This window comes from Nerophis lumbriciformis, linkage group LG26, assembly GCF_033978685.3.
Source record: "Nerophis lumbriciformis linkage group LG26, RoL_Nlum_v2.1, whole genome shotgun sequence".
Classification (NCBI taxonomy): domain Eukaryota; kingdom Metazoa; phylum Chordata; class Actinopteri; order Syngnathiformes; family Syngnathidae; genus Nerophis; species Nerophis lumbriciformis.
Window position 1 is genome coordinate 28,512,501 of NC_084573.2, and position 26,168 is coordinate 28,538,668.

Here is a 26,168-nt window from a genome sequence, read left to right on the forward strand (position 1 = left end):
AATGCCGTAGAACGTTACGGCGTTCATCCGAAGCTACATGTTTTGCCTGAAAGGGATCCGCCTCTGGGGGGGTCCAACCATTCAACTCGCTTAAAACCCTATCGTGAAAGGAGGCCAAACACGGACACAATGAGTCAAATCTATGTGGACACGTTACAAAAGGACCCGGAAACAATACAGAGGAAAGACTGAAACAAGCTTTTTCAATCAAATCAAATCAAATCAACTTTATTTATAAAGCACATTTAAAATTTACCACAGGGGTAGCCAAAGTGCTGTACAATGAACAGGTTAAAAGATAAAACGAGTACCGAGCAAACACAACACAACACAAACAGAACACGATAAAAAAAAAAAAAAAAAAAATTAAAATAGAATAAATAAAAACATAAAAACAGGTTCACAGCAGGTGTATTATGGGGCGCCATTGCAGGATGGATATCACTCAGTGTTAAAAGCCATGGAATAAAAGTATGTTTTTAAGAGAGATTTAAATCACCGACGAACAGGTCGGGATCCCAGCAAGACATTGATAAAACGTCCTTGAAAACTGACTTTCAAACAATGTTGCAAAATGTATTCGTAAATTGAGACGACGTTGATGTCTAACGTTGGATCAACGTTGTTGGTTGGGAAATGACCAAATTTCAACGGTCAAATCAACGCCACAACATCAAATTAAGTAAGCGTTATCAAAAAGCATGTTGTTTCAACGTTGTATTTGTGTTGTAGAATATTGCTTGGGAGATGACCAAAATTCAATGGTCAAATCAACGTCAAAACCCGACATTGAATAAACGTTGTCAAAATGCATTTAGTTTCAGCGTTGTATTTGTGTTGTAGAATATTGGTTGGGAGATGGCCAAATTTCAATTGTCAAATCAAGGTCAGACCCGACATTGAATAAACGTTGTCAAAAAGCATGTTGTTTCAATGTTGTATTTGTGTTGTAGAATATTGGTTGGGAGATGACCAAATTGCAATGGTCAAATCAACGTCACAACCTGACGTTGAATAAACGTTGTCAAAAAACATGTTGTTTTAACGTTGCATTTGTGTTGTAGAATATTGGTTTGGAAATGACCAAAATTCAATTGTCAAATCAACGTCAGAACCCTACATTGATTAAACGTCGTCAAAAAGCATGTTTTAACGTTGCATTTGTGTTGTAGAATATTGGTTTGGAAATGACCAAATTTCAATGGTCAAATTAATGTTACAACCTGACGTTGAATAAATGTCGTCAAAAAGCATGTTGTTTCAACGTTGTATTTGTGTTGTAGAATATTGGTTGGGAGATGACCAAATTTCAATGGTCAAATCAACGTCACAACCTGACGTTGAATAAACGTTGTCAAAAAACATGTTGTTTCAACGTTGTATTTGTGTTGTAGAATATTGGTTTGGAAATGACCAAATTTCAATGGTCAAATTAATGTTACAACCTGACGTTGAATAAATGTCGTCAAAAAGCATGTTGTTTCAACGTTGTATTTGTGTTGTAGAATATTGGTTGGGAGATGACCAAATTTCAATGGTCAAATCAAGGTCAGAACCCGACATTGAATAAACGTTGTCAAAAAGCATGTTATTTCAATGTTGTATTTGTGTTGTAGAATATTGATTGAGAGATGACCAAATTGCAATGGTCAAATCAACGTCACAACCTGACGTTGAATAAACGTTGTCAAAAAACATGTTGTTTTAACGTTGCATTTGTGTTGTAGAATATTGGTTTGGAAATGACCAAAATTCAATTGTCAAATCAACGTCAGAACCCTACATTGATTAAACGTCGTCAAAAAGCATGTTGTTTCAATGTTGTATTTGTGTTGTAGAATATTGGTTGAGAGGTGCCCAAATTTCAATGATCAAATTAACGTCACAACCTGACGTTGAATAAATGTCGTCAAAAAGCATGTTGTTTCAACGTTGTATTTGTGTTGTAGAATATTGGTTGGGAGATGACCAAATTTCAATGGTCAAATCAAGGTCAGAACCCGACATTGAATAAACGTTGTCAAAAAGCATGTTGTTTCAATGTTGTATTTGTGTTGTAAAATATTGGTTGTCAAATGAGCACAATTCAATGGTCAAATCAACGTCAGAATCCTACATTGATTAAACGTCGTCAAAAAGCATGTTTCAACGCTGTATATGTGTTGTAAAATATAGGTCAAGAAATGACCAAAATTCAATGGTCGAATCAACGTCAGAAACCGACATTGAATAAATGTCGTCAAAAAGCATGTTGTTTCAACGATAAATTTGAGTTGCTCAATGTCAGGAACTACCGTATTTTTCGGACTATAAGTCGCAGTTTTTTCATAGTTTGGCCGGGCTCCAGTGCGATTTCTATATGTTTTTTTCCTTCCTTATTATGCATTTTCGGCAGGTGCGACTTATACTCCGGTGCGATTTATACTCCGAAAAATACGGTACTTCAATAAGTTCTCAACATTATTCCAATGTCTTGTGCCTGCTGGGATGCAGCTAGTGATTATTTTAGTAATCGAGTATCGATTAGTTTGTTCGATTATTTCAGTCCTTCTTAAATAGTGGGGCGGGGCCCCCCAAGGAACATGCTTTATCAGTATCATGCAGTAGTGATGTGTGATACCACTGATTTTCTCTCCGGTCCAATACCAAGTAAAATTCAGGCTGGTGGAGGCGATACCAATCTGATATTGATACTGAAAGTTGTGTATTGTCAAATAACATACAGTATTTATCTAAAAAACAACAACAGTGACAATGCAGGAAAACAGAGCAAAATGGGGAAAATGTAGATTTTTTTTAAACTAATAATTAATAATAATAAACTTAGTTGCCTGTAATCCAAAGTGTCGTCTTTATATATATATATATATATATATATATATATATATATATATATATATATATATATATATATAAATAAATAAAAATATCTGACTTAGCATTTACATTTTTTATTTTGAAAATGATCAAAAATGGCGCTCCTCATACTTGATTATTTAGTATGCGGCCCTTGGTGGAAAACGTTTAGACACCCCAGATCTAAAACAATAGAATTTCTCAAAATAAAAATAAAATATACTTAAAATATGAACAAAGTTTAGTTAGTTAATTAAAACATTTAATATTACTAACTTATGCATTAATTTGAAAATATACAACAACCATAATTAACACTGTTAAACATATAACTGAACATTAATAATTCCGTACAGGCAGAATTTTTGACACACTAGTTTATGCAGTTACACAATCGTATTGTCAATATTTTTATTCCATTCTTACATGGGGGGGAAACAACAGTAACAATGAGAGAAAAAAAAGAGTTAAAAAAATCGGTATTTAAAGAGTAAAATGTGAAATAATCTAAGTAATAATGAATAATAATATACTTAGTCATCAATAATACATACCTGACACAATATCTGTTTTTAGCATGTTTCTTTAAATAAAACATCAATACGGCCCCCACATGCTTTGACTTTTGAGTATACGGCCCTTTTGATTTGAGGATCAATATTAGACCATAAAGATCTGGTATCAGCGGTATCGATATTTCAGTATCATCACTATGATACCGTATCAGTATCGAAATCTGTGCACTACAAAATGTGCTCATTGTAGCCATTAATCTTGACTTCATTTTCATTTGTAATATTTATAGCATTCATTTTGTAAGTTAAACTGTTATTGCTGTTGATCATTTTTATTGTATGATGTATTGAGTTTTTCAGTATCAAATAGCTCAGGTCGGTCGAGCAATGTTTATACTTTGATTGGGGACGTTTTTATGCACTTTAAATCTTTTCTGTTACCGACTAAAAAACAATGTTTATAAAGTAAGTGTTTGTTGTTAGGTGATCTATGTGTCACGTCTTGGCATGATGGCCGCGAGCAGGAATGAGGAGTTTTTATTTCCAAAATCAAGGCAAAATAAATTTAAAAAAAAAATAAAAATCCACTCCAGCAGCACTGAGAGCAGACTCAGACAAACTACCTCTATGTCATGTAGCAATTTTCAATGTCAACAAAGAAACTGACTCAAAAAACACTCAACGTAAGTAAGGTAAGACTCCACTGTTCCCAAAAAATGTGTTAGCTTGATGCTAATATACATTGGCTTTGCTATTGACATGCTACTGATTAGCATTAGAGATTTTACATGGCGATTTCAACACCTCCAAATTTGTTATTGAAAACTACAACTAAGATGCACGTTACAATCAAACAGCCGGTGCGTAATAAGTACAATACTTACAGTGTAAACACTTTGTAGGGTGCGACAAAAACAAAACAACACACCTTAAACTGTAATTGTAACTTATTGTCATATTTGCGGATTACAATATGATTGGAATAAAACTCAGCTCAGCTCGTAAACATTTTATTTATCCAGCGAGCAGGAATGATGAGTTTTTAATTCCAAAATCAAGGCCAAATAAAAAATAAAAAACTCCACTCCAGCAGCACTGAGAGCAGACTCAGACAAACTACCTCTATGTCATGTAGCAATTTTTAATGCCAACAAAGAAACTGACTCAAAAAACACTCCCAACGTAAGTAAGGTAAGGCTCCACTGTTCCCAAAAAATGTGTTAGCTTGATGCTAATATACATTGGCTTTGCTATTGACATGCGACTGATTAGCATTAGAGATTTTACATGGCGATTTCAACACTTCCTAATTTGTTATTGAAAACTACAACTAAGATGCATGTTACAAACAAACAGCCGGTGCGTAATAAGTACAATACTTACAGTGTAAACACTTTGTAGGGTGCGACAAAAACAAAACAACACACCTTAAACTGTAATTGTAACTTATTGTCATATTTGCGGATTACAATATGATTGGAATAAAACTCAGCTCAGCTCGTAAACATTTTATTTATCCAGCGAGCAGGAATGATGAGTTTTTAATTCCAAAATCAAGGCCAAATAAAAAACAAAAAACTCCACTCCAGCAGCACTGAGAGCAGACTCAGACAAACTACCTCTATGTCATGTAGCAATTTTTAATGTCAACAAAGAAACTGACTCAAAAAACACTCCCAACGTAAGTAAGGTAAGGCTCCACTGTCCCCAAAAATGTGTTAGCTTGATGCTAATATACATTGGCTTTGTTATTGACATGCTACTGATTAGCATGAGAGATTTTAAATGGCGATTTCAACATCTCCAAATTTGTTATTGAAAACTACAACTAAGATGCACGTTACAATCAAACAGCCGGTGCGTAATAAGTACAATACTTACAGTGTAAACACTTTGTAGGGCGCGACCAAAACAAAACAACACACCTTAAACTGTAATTGTAACTTATTGTCATATTTGCGGATTACGATATGATTGGAATAAAACTCAGCTCAGCTCGTAAACATTTTATTGTTAAAAACAATATTTATTAACACAAACAATTCTGAAAATCACCTGATCATAAAGGGACGTAAAGCTCAAACTTCTTTTTCTGCCCTACTTTAGAGACAAGCATTCAACTGAAAAAAAGCGCCTTTGTGTAAGCAAGTGTGCAGACATTGTCTGAAGATAGGAAGTCTGTATTGATTCTTTTTTTGATGGCCCTCTTACCACTGCCATTAACATTATTGTGGCTGTTTTCGGAAAAGCGCTTAAAGAAATCCATAGGCAATCAGCGCAAATCTGTTTGCCGGCTACAAAACATTTGGGGGAATAACTGAGGGCAACAATTCAACAAAGCATGTGGAGGATTTGGGACAACAAACACAACAAAGTGTTAAGCAGTTAAATTGCAACAAGATGAGCCATCGTCAATAAAGTGGTTCTTGTTAAAACTGAACGAATGTCAAGACTCGGGATGGGTACCGAATCAAGACTCGGGAAGGGTACCGAATCAAGACTCGGGAAGGGTACCGAATCAAGACTCGGGAAGGGTACCGAATCAAGACTCGGGATGGGTACCGAATCAAGACTCGGGAAGGGTACAGAATCAGGTACCGTATTTTTCGGACTATAAGTCGCAGTTTTTTTTCAAAGTTTGGCCGGGGGTGCGACTTATACTCGGGAGCGACTTATGTGTAAAATTATTAACACATTACCGTAAAATATCAAATAATATTATTTAGCTCATTCACGTAAGAGGCTAGACAGATTGTTTGGTAAACGTATAGCATGTTCTATATGTTATAGTTATTTGAACGACTCTTACCATAATATGTTACGTTAACATACCAGGCACGTTCTCAGTTAGTTATTTATGCCTCATGTAACGTACACTTATTCAGCCTGTTGTTCACTATTCTTTATTTATTTTAAATTGCCTTTCAAATGTCTATTCTTGGTGTTGGGTTTTATCAAATACATTTCCCCCAAAAATGCGACTTATACTCCAGTGCGACTTATATATGTTTTTTTTCTTCTTTATTATGCATTTTCTGCCGGTGCGACTTATACTCCGGAGCGACTTATACTCCGAAAAATATGGTACTTTTTTTTTGTTCAATGATTCGCGGAAAATCCAACCTTGCCATGTCATGGTGCTTGGGTTGCGCGTGACGTCACGCCTTGTAGGCTCTTTGCACTTTGGCGGTCACTCCAGCAACACTGAGAGCAGACTCAGCCAAATGTTGCAATTTTCAATGCCAACAAAGAAACAGACTCAAACAAACGCTCCAATGTAAGTAAAGTAAGGCTCCACTGACCATAAATGTACTAGCTTGATGTTAACATACATTTGCTTTGCTATTGACATGCTGCTGATTAGCATTAGCGATTTTATATGGCGATTTTAACACCTCCAAATGTATTCATGAAAACTATAACTAAGAGGCGCGTTACAATCAAACAGCCGCTGCGTAATAAGTACAATACTTAATCTTTGGCACCACACGATTCGATTCCATTCCATTCTTGTGGGTAACCATTCGATTTAGATTGATTGATTGAGAAGTTTGACATCTTAAAGAATTGAATCCGTGTAATGCTTTAAAAAGGCAAAAGGATGGCACAAAAAGCCAAAAGGCTTGTTGCCATTGTGGTCCATTAAATATTCATCACATTTGATACATTCAATAATAAAAGATGTATATCCTGTAACATGTATATAAGAAATACGTTAAAACAAATGGATAAATTATGTACATATACATGTGAGGTGATTTGAAAAACAATATATACAAAAAATGGGGGGGGGTATACACACTATGTACATGACACTATGTACATGACTATGCACATGTTGACTCCAAGAGTGTGCAAAACAAAATGAGAAAATTAGAGATGTCCAATAATATCGGACTGCCGATATTATCGGCCGATAAATGCTTTAAAATGTAATATCCGAAATTATCGGTATCGGTTTCAAAAAGTAAAATGTATGACTTTTTAAAACGCCGCTGTACGGAGTGGTACACGGACGTAGGGAGAAGTACAGAGCAGTTGCGTCTCCCAGTCATACTTGCCAACCCTCCCGATTTTCCCGGGAGAATTTCAGTGCCCCTCCCGAAAATCTCCCGGGGAAACCATTCTACCGATTTTCACCCAGACAACAATATTGGGGCCGTGCCTTAAAAGCACTGCCTTTGCGTGCCGGCCCAGTCACATAATATCTACGGCTTTTCACACACACAAGTGAATGCAATTCATACTTGGTCAACAGCCATACAGGTCACACTGAGGGTGGCCGTATAAACAACCTTAACACTGTTACAAATATGCGCCACACTGTGAACCCACACCAAACAAGAATGACAAACACATTTCGGGAGAACATCCGCACCGTAACACAACATAAACACAACAGAACAAATACCCAGAACCCCTTGCAGCACTAACTCTTCCGAGACGCTCTAATATACACCCCCCGCTCCCCCCTACCCCCCACCTCAACCCCGCCCACCTCAACCTCCTCATGCTCTTTCAGGGATAGCATGTCCCAAATTCCAAGCTGCTGTTTTGAGCCATGTTAAAAAAAAGAATGCACTTTGTGACTTCAATAATAAATATGACAGTGTCATGTTGGCATTTTTTTCCATAATTTGAGCTGATTTATTTTGGAAAACCTTGTTACATTGTTTAATGCATCCAGCGGGGCATCACAACAAAATTAGGCATAATAATGTGTTAATTCCACGACTGTATATATCGGTATCGGTTGATATCGGAATCGGTAATTGAGAGTTGGACAATATCGGAATATCGGATATCTCTAGAGAAAATATATATATACACTATAACCACATATAAACCTGTTTGATGGTAAGAAGAGTTGCTGGGAATCCATTTTGGTTCAGATCAGGTAGAGGTTGAGCTGAGCTATGATTTTATAGCAGTTTTAAAATTTAGTAGGGAAGTTCGAATTTTAAGGTCTGTTGGTAGTGTATTTCAATGTGTGGTGGCAAAATAGAATGCATTTTTGCCCATTTGGGGGGGAAGAGGTCTTAAGAACTCCCTCTAGTGTAGTACCTGTGAGCATCACTTACTCTGGTGAAATAGTTGGACAGGTACTTGGGGACAGATTCTCTGAGTATTTTGAATACCAGGCACATTGCAATTTGGTGTACTCTTTCCTTTACTCAAAGCCATCCCAATTTGGTAAAGTGGGCTTGAGTTAGGTGAGTCCTGTATGGGAGGTTGAGCAGGGCGTCTCACCAACTTGTTTTGGGAAGTTTGCAGTTTCGTTTTTAGTGGCTTGGGGATACTGGTGAACCATGAGGTGCAGGCGTAGTCAAAATGAATGAGTCAGAATCGATCCTCGATTCAAAATCAATCCGTTTTAATTCGGGTTGATGTTCGAAAACCGGTTCTCCCGATGCTTCGATAAGAAAAGAACCGATTCAATGGATTCGAATCCCTTTTTGAGAACCAGTTCCCGTTATCGAAGCCACTATACCGTATTTTCGCGACCATAGGGCGCGACGTATTAAAAGGCGCCGTGTCATTTACGGGTGCTAATTCTGTATTTAACGCATAAATAAGGCACAGCGTATTTTTGGGCGCAGGCATGGTTAAACATACGCTAGCTTAACCCTTGTGTAATGTTCATATTGTTGTTACTCAGCCAGCGTTTGTGGGTCTGATGGACCCGTTGCATTTTGTGGCTTTTAATGCCTCACAATCAAACACTTTTATGTTAAAATACTGAGCAGATGTTTATTGGGATAAGGTAAACATCTGTTTACCTTATCTATCTATTCACACACACACACACACACACACACACACACACACACACACACACACACACACACACACACACACACACACACACACACACACACACACACACACACACACACACACACACACACACACACACACACACACACACACACACACACACACACACACACACAGCAGGCCTAGACAGGAGGAGGACAGAGTCTAGGTACACAGAACATCAGAGGGTCAAATGTGCGAGAAAATGAGAGCAGACAGTGTTGACAAACAATGTTGCAACTTTTTGTGGGAACCACAGGTGCAGAAACACAAAAGAAGAATCCCTGTGGGATGCAGAAACTGGCAGAGAAATTTCCATGCAACGTTCATATGACAGATGTTTACCTTATCCCAATAAACATCTGCTCAGTATTTTAACATAAAAGTGTTTGATTGTGAGGCATTAAAAGCCACAAAATGCAACGGGTCCATCAGACTCACAAACGCTGGCTGAGTAACAACAATATGAACGTTGCATGGAAATTTCTCTGCCAGTTTCTGCATCCCACAGGGATTCTTCTTTTGTGTTTCTGCACCTGTGGTTCCCACAAAAGGTTGCAACTTTGTTTGTCAACATTGTCTGCTCTCATTTTCTCGCACATTTGACCCTCTGATGTTCTGTGTACCAACACTCTGTCCTCCTCCTGTCTAGGCCTGCTGTGTGTGTGTGTGTGTAAATAGATAGTACTTTATTGATTCCTTCAGGAAAATTAAAATTCGAGCAGCAGTGTACAGAGTTGAGATCGAATTTAAAAAGTAAATAATGTGGTTATAATTGGAAACAAAATAGAAAAATGTTACAATAAGAATACAAATAAAAAGCAACAATGAGAATAAAAATATAACAGTAAAATAAGAATATAACAAGAGAAACTAGACAGTAGTGACCATGTTATGAAAAAGTATTGCACTGTTATTGTTTTGCATCCCCTGTCATCAGAGTACCCCCCCCCCCCCCCCCAGAGAGGAGTTGTACAGTCTAATGGTGTGTGTGTGTGTGTGTGTGTGTGTGTGTGGTACACAGAACATCAATTTCCACACTTCTATTAGCCCCGGGTCCAGTGGACCCGGACATCTTATATGTAATAGAAATGTGTAGGGGGGGTATATGGTGTGTGGTCATTAAATATGCATTCTGATATATGTTCTTCACAGAAAATGAGCCAAAGCCAGTGAGTCTCAGTTTGAAAAATTAATTAATTGTATAATTTTTCTTTTAATAAAAATCGAAAACAGACCCGAACACCACACAAGGGTGTGATGTTCAACATACGCTAGCATGCATGGACGCTGTTTTAAAAAGGCAGCCGGAGCAAAGCTGAGTTCGGTTGTACTTTACTGAAGTATTTATCAATGGACTCACATTATTTTTTGATCAATCCTCATCCACAAATCCATCAAAGTCCTCATCTTCTGTGTCCGAAATGAACAACTGGGCCAGTTCTCCATCAAACACGCCAGATTGCCTCTCCTCATTTTCAAAGTCAGTCTCGTTGCCGTGGGGCTCCTCGGAAAAGATGATATACCTAACCCAGTGGTTCTTAACCTGGGTTCGATCGAACCCTAGGGGTTCGGTGAGCCGGCCTCAGGGGTTTGGCGGAGCCTCCGCCACGGAGGTAAAGACACATTCGACTTATCGTGTAAATAAAAACTTCTCCCTATCAGCGTATTATGGATGACCCCAAACAATGTTCTCTCTAATTTTCCATCTGATTTGCAGGTTGTTTGATTGATAGGTTGAAACTTTTACTAGCAGATTGCAAAGGAAGAGAATACATTATATGAAACAGTACAGTTTACACAGTACAGTACATATTCCGTACAATTGACCACTAAATGGTAACACCCGAATAAGTTTTTCAACTTGTTTAAGTCGGGGTCCACGTTAATCAATTCATGGTAATATGTGTAAGGTGTGTAATTTGTTGTGGGTTCATGCACTGTGTTGGTTTTGTTCTTTGAACAAGGTGATGTTCATGCACGGTTCATTTTGTGCACCAGTAAAAAAAACATGAGTTTTTCTTGAATTTGAAAAAAAAAAATCATTTTATTTTTCACTAAAGAAGGGTTCGGTGAATGCGCATATGAAACTGGTGGGGTTCGGTACCTCCAACAAGGTTAAAGGGGAACATTATCACAATTTCAGAATGGTTAAAACCATTAAAAATCAGTTCCCAGTGGCTTATTATATTTTTCGAAGTTTTTTTCAAAATTTTACCCATCACGCAATATCCCTAAAAAAAGCTTCAAAGTGCCTGTTTTTAACCATCGCTATAAACACCCGTCCATTTTCCTGTGACGTCACATAGTGAATACAAACAAACATGGCGGAAAGAACAGCAAGATATAGCGACATTAGCTCGGATTCAGACTCGGATTTCAGCGCCTTAAGCGAATCAACAGATTACGAATGTATTGAAACGGATGGTTGTAGTGTGGAGGCAGGTAGCGAAAACGAAATTGAAGAAGAAACTGAAGCTATTGAGCCATATCGGTTTGAACCGTATGCAAGCAAAACAGACGAAAACGACACGAAAGCCAGCGACACAGGAGAAAGCGAGGACGAATTCGGCGATCGCCTTCTAACCAACGATTGGTATGTGTTTGTTTGGCATTAAAGGAAACTAACAACTATGAACTAGGTTTACAGCATATGAAATACATTTGGCAACAACATGCACTTTGAGAGTGCAGACAGCCCAATTTTCATCAATTAATATATTCTGTAGACATACCCTCATCCGCGCTCTTTTCCTGAAAGCTGATCTGTCCAGTTTTGGAGTTGATGTCAGCAGGCCAGGGAAGCTAGGGTCGATATTCTTCTCTTGATCATCTTCGGTGGCATAAGGGACGGTGTGAGCCAAGACATCCAGGGGGTTTAGCTCGCTCGTCTGCGGGAACAAACTTCCGCCATTGCTTGCCGTGCTACCGAGGTCCTTTGTCCCTGAATTGCTCACACACTCCGGCAGATTCAATGGGGGTCTGGCGGCAGATTTCTTTGACTTTATCGTTGGAAATGCATCTGCTTTGAGTGTCGCAGGATATCCACACATTCTTGCCATCTCTGTCGTAGCATAGCTTTCGTCGTTGCATTTTGTGGCTTTTAATGCCTCACAATCAAACACTTTTATGTTAAAATACTGAGCAGATGTTTATTGGGATAAGGTAAACATCTGTTTACCTTATCTATCTATTCACACACACACACACACACACACACACACACACACACACACACACACACACACACACACACACACACACACACACACACACACACACACACACACACACACACACACACACACACACACACACACACACACACACACACACACACAATTTCTTGCCACTTTCGCATCTTTGGGCCACTGGTGCAACTTGAATCCGTCCCTGTTCGTGTTGTTACACCCTCCGACAACACACCGACGAGGCATGATGTCTCCAAGGTACGGAAAACAGTCGAAAAAACGGAAAATAACAGAGCTGATTTGACTCGGTGTTTGAGAAAATGGCGGATTGCTTCCCGATCGCTCCGAGAGCGAATAATAGAAAGGCGTTTAATTCGCCAAAATTCACCCATTTAGAGTTCGGAAATCGGTTAAAAAAATATATGTTTTTTTTTCTGCAACATCAAGGTATATATTGACGCTTGCACAGGTCTGGTGATAATGTTCCCCTTTAAGAACCACTGCCCTAACCTTTTTGCGTAAGCTCGAACAACAGTGCAAGCAGACACGTTAGCTCAAGCATCCACCATCCATTCACAAATTGTGGCGTAACTCGCCCGACGCTGCCTCCCAGTTTTTCGTGAAGCTGTGTTCGTCTGTCATCCATCGCTCCCATGACGCTCACAACTTCACTTTGAACGCCCTGTTTACTCCCATGTCCAGCGATTGGAGTTCCTTCGTCATGCCTTAATGATGACTCCAGGTGGAAACTTTTCTTTCGGCAGCGTCTTCCCCTTGAAAATCACCAACAAGCTAGCACAACAGTAAAAGCCGACTTCTCTTGCCCCGTTGTGCTTATCGATTCGCTACCGTGCTGGTCCCCTTCTTCTCCACAGTGTGCTTCACCGGGATGTGGAAAGTGAGCGGCACCTTGTCTATGTTGGTGATGTGTTTGTCGGCAATTTTTTAAAATTTACAACGCACATAGCAGCACTATATGCTCACTGGGGGCGCACCTTTAGCGTCCTCTCTCACCTGAAACCTTCACCCTTTAACGTCCGCATGCTGTCGTCAGTCAAGTCCAGTGTTGGGTTAGTTACTGAAAACCAGTAACTAGTTACAGTTACTAGTTACTTTATTTCAAAAGTAACTCAGTTACTAACTCAGTTACTTACACCAAAAAGTAATGCGTTACTGTGAAAAGTAACTATTTAGTTACTTTTTTTTTTTTTTTCAAGGCTCCCATTAATGCCCTTTTAGCCTTCATTTCAGTACTGTTATTGCACTGGAGAATAATACAATCAGTTGATCAACTTGACATGCATTTGCATCACTGAACTCAGAAAGCAATGTGGTCTACATACAACACACAAAGAAAAAGATATGTTTCAAAGGGCCAATTTATTTCAGGCCAGAACAAATGGACAAAACTATTTTAAATAGCTGCAACATAATGGCACTTTAACTTTAAGTAGATAGGATCTTTGATCCAAGACACAACTTAGATTTAACCAAAATGTTATTTTCTTTGTGCTCGACAAAAGAAAAGTATTGAGAATGTCTCCATGTTAAGAAACTCGACTTCTGGCTTCACTTTGGGGTGGCATGGCGTAGTGGGTAGAGCAACCGTGCCAGAAACCTGAGGGTTGCAGGTTCGCTCCCCGCCGCTTACCATCCAAAAATCGCTGCCGTTGTGTCCTTGGGCAGGACACTTCACCCTTTGCCCCCGGTGCCACTCACACCGGTGAATTGAATGATGAATGATAAGTGGTGGTCGGAGGGGCCGTTGGCGCAAACTGCAGCCACGCTTCTGTCAGTCTACCCCAGGGCAGCTGTGGCTATGAAAGTAGCTTACCACCACCAGGTGTGAATGATTGATGGGTTCTACATGTAAAGCGACTTTGGGTACTTAGAAAAGCGCTATATAAATCCCAGTTATTATTATTATTATTATTCACCATGATGTCTTGTTAGTTGTTATGAGAGTAGCGTATGTGTGTGTGTGGCCCTTTAAGATATGACAGCATGTGAGGTGAGTGACGTCAGTGAGTGAGTGGGCGAGAGAGGTGAGGGAACGGCAACAGTGAGTACGTGCAGGTGCTCTAGCTTGGTGGATGGCTGCGTCCAATAAAGTCACAAAGTTGCAACAAACCGCCAGCCTCGTCATTCACCCTCAGCTGTAAAGACCCACTTCCGGGTAAAGTGAAGGTTGTTAGCCCCGAAGTACAAAAGCCCTGGAGGAACGTCTCCCCTGCGCCCCTCAACTACGGTCTGGGAGCCCCCACCCACACAAAGCACGCCTCTTCTCTGCACGCCTCTTCTTTTCCTTGTGACACAGAAGGAAGACACCGCAGCGCTCCAATAAAACACACTCAGATCTTCTGTTTCTAGCCGATACTACATAAAAAATAACGTAAAATAACACAGTAACGCATCATGTAGTAACGGTAACTGAGTTACTGAATATAAAAAATAACGCGTTAGATTACTAGTTACCGCCGAAACCAACGGCGTTACAAAGAAACACGTTACTGTAATACGGTATATATATACCGTATTAAGTCGCCAAAACTGTGAAAAAAACTGCGACTTATATCCGAAAAATACGGTATATATATATATATATATATATATATATATATATAAATATATATATATTCCTCGCTCACTAATTGACACTGTGGCGCGAGTGCAATGATGTCACGTTATCGATGAAAAAATGCATTTTTAGACAATATGATATGCCTGAGCGGCTAGTAGACACCGAGAGTAATAAGCGGTGGAAAATGGATTAGAAATGACAGATTAAAAACTATTTTAACTTGGGATTTCCCACGGACCGGATTTTGGACGCTGGGGGGCCGCATCCGACCCGCGGGCCGTAGTTTAGGGACCCCCTGCACAGGACAGTATATCTTTACTTGTAAATGTAGTCCATTCACCTTTCCTTCTGGATGACTTTGTTGTAGAAGTCCTCCTTTTTCTCTTTTTCGTTGAGTTTTAAAAGTCTCTCTTTCTCAATTGAGATAATTGCCACAAAATGCAAGCTCCAGTTTCCCCAAAAAGCAAGTGGCGTTTATCAGCTCTTTTAATATCTCACCATGTTCCTTTACATAGGCATTGTGGATGCTGATATTTAGTCTCATTTAGAGGCAGATCAATACGTCATATTCCAAACGTTTTGAAAGAAATCTGACCTTGAATGTGGGCAGATGAGCTGTCATGATTTTTCGAGGCTTCTTGGCAGGTTTTTCAGATCCATCTCATCCATTTTGTACCGCTTGTCCCTCTCGGCTGCATTCGGGCGGAAGGCAGGGTACACCCTGGACAAGTCGCCACCTTGGTATATCTCATTTGGGTCCAAACACGGTCACTCCTTGAGAATAAAAGGCAGGGAAAGCAATAAATAAGTTTTTTGTAGCACAGCCACAAATACATTATTTTCCAGTATACCAATCCTTTTAAAATGAACACGTTATTTTCTGTCCTCGGACCACACACGTTTGAATCAAATCTGGCAGCTCTGGTGTTGGTCTCCCAGTATTAATGACTTCTTGCTTTGATTGAAAGTCCAGTCTTGAAAAATTCCTTATTTTAGAAATCAAATCCTTTATTTTTAGGGCGAAAAAGCGTCAGTTTGCGGGAAGCGTGGCAGTTGTCTGTTGTTTTTTTCTTCTACTTCTTAAGGGTTAACAGGTGTTGGCATTTCATGAACTTTTGATATATCGCCCCTTACTGTGAGGCAGAGGTACTTGCTGCCTCATGGCCTGCCTTTTCCCCGCGGCAACAAACACGTGCCCCCTCGCGCACACACACGCTCAATACGTGGAGGCACCACCTGTGTCTGCCTCACTTCTCGTCTGCTGCGTTATTTTAATCAGGAAACACGGAATTTACGCAATTTTGACCATGAAAATTATCAAAATATACAGGAACCACACCAAAATCACATAGAAAGCATAGACCAAAGGAGAAATATTAAAACTTATCACAGGTGTGCTTGAAGCTCATCGAGAGAATGCCAAGAGTGTGCAAAGCAGTAGTCAGAGCAAGGAGTGGGTTTTTGAAGAAACTATAACATAAAACATGTTTTCAGTTATTTCACCTTTTTTTGTTAAGTACATAGCTCCACATGTGTTCATTCGTAGTTTTGATGCCTTCAGTGACAATCTACAATGTAAATAGTCATGAAAATAGAGGAAACACATTGATTGAGGAGAAGGTGTGTCCAAACTTTTGGCCTGTACACACACACACACACACACACACACACACACACACACACACACACACACACACACACACACACACACACACACACACACACACACACACACACACACACATTTATATATATATAGTGTATGTGGTAGTGTGTGTGTGCATATATACATATATATATATATATCAGTGACGTGCAGTCACTAGAGGCAGGTGAGGCGGGGCCTCACCTGCCATCATGGAAAGAAAAAAAATGTAAAAAGAAAAAAATATATATATTAAATTGTTATATGTATCCAGTGATTATACTATAAAGTTATTTTCCATTTAACTTCACCAGTTTTAGATAATTTTTATTCAAAATCGCTGAATTTTCACATTTGCCGTTCAAATACTGAGAAGAGACGGTGCGGTGAACAGCAGCCAGTTGAGGCACGTCACTCATTTGTGCCTCACCATGGATTGCGGACTCGGCTAACTGCTGGCCTGCTGTGCAGTGAGACCGTATTGCTATATGAATTATATTATACATTTCCATAGTTTAGTTAGCTGAGGTATATAATGTACAGTGTATTTTGTCAACAACTGTATGTGTGTAACGTATTTCTTGTGCTGAGCGATCATAAAACGGCTGCAAAAGACGCACTGGCTGAGGCTCGCAGTAATCCGCCTCCTGCACCCCCCGCCGTAGAATTTGCACCCCCTGACGTGAGTGTTATATCAACTAAAGCCCACACTTAAACTTTCCACGTGCAAGATTGAATCTATTTAAAAAAGTTATTTCATAAGAAGCCAAAAAGTGCAAAAACAATAATGTTCGTGTTGGAGGAGTTGTGAATGACTGCAGGGCCACAACATTAGGTACACCTGCAGACAGCAGGTGTACCTAATTCACAACTCCTCCAACACGAACATTATTGTTTTTGCACTTTTTGGCTTCTTATTAAATAACTTTTGTAACCTATTTTATGGGCTTTCCTCTTTGTGGTGTTAAGTTCCTGTTATGCGCTGTTATACAGTGTATGCCTTGAGCTCTTATTTTGAAGGCGCTAAGAGCGGAAGTGATGACACGGAGTGGAGCGGAGGTTTTTGAAAGAAGGTAAAGAAAGTGGTCCTTGTGTAAACTGGAGCCTCCGTGTTTGTTATTTTGTAGTTTCATACAGTATAGGCGACATTTATAAACCCTCGGTTACACTTTTTTAAATAGATTCAATCTTGCACGTGGAAAGTTGAAGTGAGGGCTTTAGTTGATATAACACTCCTGTCAGGGGTGCATTAATCCAGCACAACAGCGGCGCATGGACTTCATTTATAAGTAAAGGTAAGACCATAATAACGTTTTTTTATTAAATGTGCTTTTTTGTGTGCTACCGTTTGTATGTGTGAAGTTAAAGTTAAGTTAAAGTACCAATGATTGTCACACACACTAGGTGTGGTGAAATTTGTCCTCTGCATTTGACCCATCCCCTTGTTCACCCCCTGGGAGGTGAGGTGAGCAGTGGGCAGCAGCGGCGCTGCGCCCGGGAATCATTTTTGGTGATTTAACCCCCAATTCCAACCCTTGATGCTGAGTGCCAAGCAGGGAAGAATGCTGGTATGAGCTTTTAAACATAACCCGTTAACTGCTGCCAATCAAATGGTGAATAAGATACTCTTTAGGGTTCATATGTTTGTAAATCTGACTGTGATGAAGTCAGTGCCTCACCAGCCATGAACCTCACCGCACGTCACTGATATATATATATATATATATATATATATATATATATATATATATATATATATATATATATATATATATATATATATATATATATATATATATATATGGCTTTGGCTTTTCAGTATGTGGCCCTTGGTGGAAAAGGTTTAAACACCCCTGATCTAAAGTATTGAAAGTATTGATAGTTTGATTTGAGGATCGATATCAGAGCATAAAGGTCTGGTATCAGCGGTTTCGATATTTCAGTAGAATCGCTATGATACAGTATCATGCTACGAAAAGCTGTGCACTACAAACTGTGCTCATTGTAGCCATTAATCTTGACTTCCTCATTTTCGTTTGTAATATTTATAGTATTCATTTTGTAAATTAAACTGTTATATTTTGCTCCTGAGTTATTGTTGTTGATCATTTTTATTGTATTATTCATTGAGTTTTTCTAACACCATTGTTCAGTATCAAGTGGCTCAGGTTGGTCAAAAAATGTTTATGTAATTGAGGACTTTTTTATGCACTTTAAATCTCTTCTGTTACCGACTTAAAAACAATGTTAATAAAGTTATTTTTTGTTGTTAGGTGATCTATGTGTCTGCAGTTTTTCATTCCAAAAATCAATGCAAAATACAAAAAACTCCACTCCAGCAGCACTGAGAGCGGACTCTGCCAAAGTACCTCTAGGTAATGTTGCATATTTCAGTGCCAACAAAGCAACTGACTAAAAAAACGCTCCAACAAAAGTAAAGTAAGGCTCCACTTTTACAAAAAAAATGTGCTAGCTTGATGCTCATATACATTGGCTTTGCCATTGACATGCTACTGATTAGCATCAGCAATTTTACATGGCGATTTCAACACTTCCAAATTTTTTAATAAAAATTAAAACTAAGATGCACGTTACAATCAAACAGCTGGTTAAATATATATATATATATATATATATATATATATATATATATATATATATATATATATATATATATATATATATATATATATATATATATATATATATATACATATCTCAGGGGTCACCAACCTTTTTGAAACCAAGAGCTACTGCGAAGGGCTACCAGTTTGATACACACTTAAATAAATTGCCAGAAATAGCCAATTTGCCCAATTTATCTTTAACTCTATGTTATTATTAATAATTAATTATATTTATCTTTCTGGAAATACTGATCATCTTAATGATTTGTCACAATAAATATATATAGAAACTGTCATGACTTGGTCCTGGGTGTTTGCTTTTCCGGGATGCAACGGAAAGTTGGCTCGAGCGAGACGGGAATGAAGGTACATGATTTATTTAATATATCAAAAAAAAGTACAAACGAAAAGCGCGCACAATGGCGGAGAATAAACTATGAAACCAAAAGACTATAGCAAAAAAAGTACAAATGAAAAGCACGCACAGTGGCGGAGAACAAACTATGAAATCAAAAGACTATAGCATTAGTAAACAAAAACTTACTTGGCTTGGACAAAAGTAGCAGCATGAAGGATGGAGAGTGTACAGAAGCATAAATGTGAAGATGTCGTCAGAACGACAAACTGAAAAGAATGAACTTAAATACTATAGACATGATTAGTGAAAGCAGGTGCGTGACTCAAAACGTGAAACAGGTGCGTGACGTGACAGGTGAAAACTAATGGTTGCTATGGTGACAAAACAAAAGTGCACAAAAAATCCAAAAACAAAACAGAACATGACTAACACAAAAACATGATCACACAGACATGACAGAAACAGATAAATATCAATATGCAACACTTAGTTTTTATATTTTTTCTAACTGCACATTTTTCAAATTCAACATTTTCAAATGATCACTTCTAAGACAGTCTTGTGAAATCACAATATCCCATTTTAACTAGCTAGCCACTAACATTTTCTAACAAATCATGAATTACTTTGCACCATGTTTGTACAAATAATAACTCATGTAAAATTACAAAAGTCAACTCTCAAATTTTTTAATAAATCATGTCACACTTTGAACTGGACACCAAATCTGTTATCTGTTTCTTTTGTCAGTTAGTGAAGACCAAGTCTTTAAAATATTTTCTTGGATTTTCAAATTCTATTTGAGTTTTGTCTCTCTTAGAATTAAAAATGTCGAGCAAAGCGAGACCAGCTTGCTAGTAAATAAATACAATTTAAAAACATAGATGCAGCTCACTGGTAAGTGCTGCTATTTGAGCTATTTTTAGAACAGGCCAGCGGGCTACTCATCTGGTCCTTACGGGCTACCTGGTGCCCGCGGGCACTGCGTTGGTGACCCCTGATATATATATATATACACACACACACACATCATATAATATGAAAGAGTGTCATGCATTATGTAGTATACCCACCATGGGCACACATACAGTATGTTAGCTGTGTGAAGTGTAAAATGCAGATTACAGAACAGTGGCTTACCTCATGCTTTCTTTCCCCCCGGTTGGATGCAGTATTCATCCGTCAGCGTGTGCACAGAAACATTTGACTGGATGTTTCACACACCCTTCCCATTCCAACTCTGGGGCAAAGAGAGAATTCATTCATGTCACATTCTCTCACTTTTCACAAGGCAAATGCATGTATATTTAATCGCTTGGTTACTCCATGAGGTTTGAAGTGTAACTCACATTAAAAGTGCAGACTGTGTGGAAAAGTCTGTGTGTTGTCTTTGACAGTGGTTCCCCTCCAAGTGAGCTAACGTCATCAAAGGACACACAAAAGGATCATGTAGTCAAATCGTGAATATTTCTCCATGTTGCCAGGCATGTTCAATAGTTTCTACAAAATGCGATATTAACTACATTACTCTGATGTCTGTTGCAATTAATTCAAAATGACTCCAGTCCGCAGTTCCGTAAGTGATTTTGACTCGGGCCACATCATATTTCACCAAATGACTTCAATAAAACCTTCACTGAGTTAGCTGAATCCAAATGATGCACTCAAAAATGGCCCGTAATAAAAAAGTAATTGAATTTTTTTTGTGGCTGGCATTGAGAGTACAAAGTCATCAGATTCATTACGGGGCAGAGCTCCATCTCCGTGCAGCCCCTGTGACATGACCACAAAAATATTCTCATATATTGACAAAAGCACAAAGCAGTATTAAAGCCACGCCAGAAAGGGAGAAGAAAAAAAGTACTAACTCAGAAAAAAGTAAAATATTTTGAGAACTAGAAAGAATGCAGACCTTCCAATACAATAGGTGAACATGTCCTGAATGAGAGGATAACAAATGATCCTGAGAAGTGAAGCTGGCTTATAAACATTGCTGATTAGTGATCAGAGGCAGGTGAGTCTCTTGGTCACTAACCAGAGGCAGGTGTGGTAAATCATGGCAGACAGCGGAATAAGGAACTAAACACACACACACACACACACACACACACACACACACACACACACACACACACACACACACACACACACACACACACACACACACACACACACACACACACACACACACACACACACACACACACACACACACACACACACACATTCTTGTATCTTCTACCTTCTTGAGACCTGAGAAAAATGCCTACCTCTTTAGGACCACCCTTTCTAGATATATAAAGATTTGTATTTACATATTTACAACATTAATAATATATACATACTGTGTAAATACAAAAAAGGTAAGCTTTTAGTTATTTTTTGTTTGTTTGTTTGTTTGTAATTGTTTTTTAATCTTCATTATTTACTTCAAGTTATTACAGTATGTCTCTATATACATATTTGTATTAATTTTTTAAAATAACTTTGGCTAAATGGGGCACACTTGTTGTTTCATATGTTGGCCAGAGGGGGAGCACTTCACATTTTTACACACACTTGTTATTTCATATGTTGACCAGAGAGGAAGCACTTTTAAAACCGACAGTCGATTTGAAAAATCCCTCCTTTTTGGGACCACCCTAATTTTGATAGATTTCACCACCAGGGGTGCAAATGAGACATTCTCTATTAGATGCAATGGATTTCCGTATTGGGACCATGATTTACACACACACACACACACACACACACACACACACACACACACACACACACACACACACACACACACACACACACACACACACACACGAGCAAACCTGAGTATTTGTATCTGTGGGTGGAGGCGCACCCGCCCGCTAGCATACCGCTTACAATACATTCCAAATCATAGTTTTTGTGTTCGTAATGTTTTATGTGCACTGCAAAGGATGCAACCGGCAAATTGAGACACAACTTATGTGTCCCAGCTAGGAACGCCTCGGGATTCCCCTGGAAGACCTGGACAAAGTAGCTGGGGAGAGGGAAATCTGGGCTTTCCTGCTTCGGCTGCTGCCCTCGCGACCCGACTTCGGATAAGCGGAAAGAAGATGGATGTATAGATATGGATAAACTGCTGATGGTTTTCCCAATTTTTGACGTCACAATTTGGGCAATTTCTAAATGGCTGATTAATGCAATATTTTTTTTAAATATATCTCCAATTCCTCTATGGTTTGATTTACATTTTTCGGACATACATAGATCCCAAAGACACGAAAACCGGTACCAATAGGTAAGAAAAGTTGGTTTTGCATAGTAGGTACCCTAAATAAATAAGACGGTCTGCACCAGTTACCAATTGCAGAGTCTAAGTATATCACACGCAACAAACCCACTATTATTACATGCAATTGTATAGTTTGCACACGCTGTTTAGCGCATGGTATTTCTATCTTCGTAGATCACGTCCTATATGTTTACGGAAAATGTTTGGCTACAGTATAAACTTAAAAAGTGCGGTCATTTTTTAGAAACACATAATCAATCACGATGACGGCTTTTGAAGAAGTGCTGAATTAGCATAATAATATAATATAATATGGTATAGAATAATTGTTTCTATGAGGTTATTCAGTACATCCAAATAAAACATGCAACAACCTGCGGGGCACCACGAACACGTTGATGATCAACTATGAACGTGACCGGTGATCACGTGACCCTAAACAACCATAAACTGTTTATGCCAAGAGGTTTGATAACACAGTGTTTTTCAACCACTGTGCCGCGGCACACTAGTGTGCCGTGAGATACAGTCTGGTGTACCGTGGGAGATAATCTAATTGTACATATTTGGGTTAAAACTTTTTTTTTCAAACCAGTAATTATAGTCTGCAAATTATGTGTTGTTGAGTGTCGGTGCTGTCCAGAGCTCGGCAGAGTAACCATGTAATACTCTTCCATATCAGTAGGTGGCAGCCGGTAGCCAATTGCTTTGTAGATGTCGGAAACAGCGGGAGGCAGCGTGCAGGTCAAAAGGTATCAAATGCTTAAACCAGGGGTCGGCAACCCGAAATGTTGAAAGAGCCATGTTGGACCAAAAATACAAAAAAGTCATCTGTCTGGAGCCGCAAAACATTAAAAGACTTAGATAAGCTCACCTTTGTTAATTCAAGCACAGTATAAAACGTTTGGTGGACAAAATGAGACAAAAGAAGAGTGGCATAAAACACGTCTTTCTGTGGCAGCTTCGGAGAAAGTTGTACATCTAAAACAAACTGTTGTGTCACGGTCCACACAACTGTGAGTTCAAGGACCGCTGAAATTAGTAGGACAAAGCGGCGCTCGCCTAATACTCTCATCAGTGAAGCATAAACACAAACATATTCAACAGTGGGCTTTCTAACAATTAGGAAGGTTTGTGTCGTGCTTGTCCTCCTACAGAAACCATATTACACCACAATATATATTTTTCACCCCATTTTTTTTTTCTATTTCCATACATTTTTGAAAAAGCTCCATGGAGTCACCAGGGCACCGCTCAAGAGCCGCATGTGGCTCTAGAGCCGCGGGTTGCTGACCCCCGGCTTAAACCATAAATAAACAAAAGGTGAGTGCTGCTAAGAAAAGGTATTGAAGCTTAGGGATGGCTATGCAGAACGAAACTAAAACTGAACTGGCTACAAAGTAAACAAAAACAGAATGCTGGACGACAGCAAAGACTTACTGTGGAGCAAAGACAACGTCCACAAAGTACATCCGAACATGACATGACAATCAACAATGTCCCCACAAAGAAGGATAAAAACAACTGAAATATTCTTGATTGCTAAAACAAAGTAGATGCGGGAAATATCGCTCAAAGGAAGACATGTAACTGCTACAGGAAAATACCAAAAAAGGAGAAAAAGCCACCAAAATAGGAGCGCAAGACAAGAACTAAAACACTACACACAGGAAAACACCAAAAAACTCAAAATAAGTCACGGCGTGATGTGACAGGTCATGACAGTACACCTACTTTGAGACAAGAGCTATAGTGATGCATGTTTGGTTATGGTTTAAAGTCATATCCAACAATTGCGACAACGACTTTTCACTGTCAACGGAGTTTCGTTTTTTAATGATTTCTGCTGGTGGTGTGCCTCCGGATTTTTTTAATGCAAAAAATGTGCCTTGGCTCAAAAACGTTTAGAAAACACTTTGATAACACAATGCCTCTTCCAAATAAAATGCAAAAAAAATTGTCAGCACCCATTTGCAGATAAGTACAACACAATTTACGGACTACAACACAAGTACTATGTGTTGCTATTTATGTTACGTTAGTTAGCCGTTGAAAAAGTGTTGAATTCTTATGAAAGAGGCTGGCAGAGGTGCCAGTGAAGTGGTCAGGGACTTCTCAGACACAATTAAACTGTCAAGTGTTTTTATTTCCTTAATGCTCTTTTCATTTTCTTCCTGCAGCCTTTTTCTTCATTATTTATTTTTCTCCAGCAATCGAGAAGACAACATCTATGCAATTATGCGCCTCGCTCCTCTATGAAAATCAAAATCCTGATAAGCTTTGTGCACTTCTTCGAAGAGGTGACCGTTACATCAAACAAAAGGGGACGCCGGCGGGGACGAGTAATTGTTATTTGCGCAAAAACATTTTTCTTTTTTTTTGTCTTTCAAAGCAGCACAGCGAAGTGAAGATGTGGACCTTGACACAGTTCATTAAAATACTTGGTGGGAATGGATCACTTCCATGGCTTTGAAGTTAAATACAGTCCTGGTTGCATTTATTTTATGAAGGACAGTGGCTAATTAAACATACTCGTACCTTGCATCATTAAGCAGCCGATTGCAAACAACAGTAAATAGAAATGAAGAAATTCAAGTTAAACTGGAGAGACTTGGCTCTGTCACGCAACCCCAAGATGCAGGGACGGAAGGCGACGTGCAGGCGAGATGGCAAAAGCAACAACAGTAATGCGGTAATTCAGGAAAACAAAACACCCGATGAGGTGTGTCCAAACTTTTTGACTCGCGGCTCACATTGGGTCTTAAAAACATGCCAGGCTGTCTATAAATTGTGTAGTGTGTAGTGGTTATGTAAAAGTCTATCCTATCCTATCTGAATAAATCAAATAGCCCAATCATTACACTACTGAACCATCAGAACTGTACAAAGAAAGATACAGTTGGAATTTTGATATAAAACCTGTTTCTTTTGTATTTATTCCAAGTCAGCGTTCTGAAATGTGAGCGTGTGTGCGCTGATGACGTTTACACAGCTGTTTTTTTGTTGTTGTTTTTTTTACACGTGATGGACGATCCCAATGATCTAAGTCTGCATATTAATTTGATACCAAATTGCGGCCATACGAACGCTGCTTGCGTGCTTACACACGCACAACGACGCATTTTCTCGCTAAGTCGCAGAGCGAGGATCATAACGTAACTACGACCATTTGTTCAAGGTGCTTTTATTATTGTCCATTCTTTAAAGGGGCACATTATCACCAGACCTATGTAAGCGTCAATATATACCTTGATGTTGCAGAAAAAAGACCATATATTTTTTTAACCGATTTCCGAACTCTAAATGG

At 38.9% G+C, this 26,168-nt stretch overlaps 1 long non-coding RNA gene across 5 annotated transcripts in view; it reads right to left on the reverse strand.

Moving 5' to 3' along the window:
- LOC133623727 (uncharacterized) overlaps positions 1–26,168 on the reverse strand; it is a 234,335-nt gene that overhangs the window by 78,357 nt on the left and 129,810 nt on the right. For 3 of the 5 annotated variants that reach the window (XR_009817931.1, XR_009817932.1, XR_009817930.1), the window contains exons 1-4: positions 21,503–21,548; positions 20,940–21,006; positions 20,731–20,830; positions 15,556–15,734 (exon numbers count right to left, since the gene is read on the reverse strand). This is a non-coding gene — a long non-coding RNA (uncharacterized lncRNA). Of the gene's footprint in view, positions 1–15,555; positions 15,735–20,730; positions 20,831–20,939; positions 21,007–21,502; positions 21,549–26,168 lie in introns of those variants that run through there. The other 2 variants (XR_012051200.1, XR_012051201.1) reach the window with 1 other exon arrangement.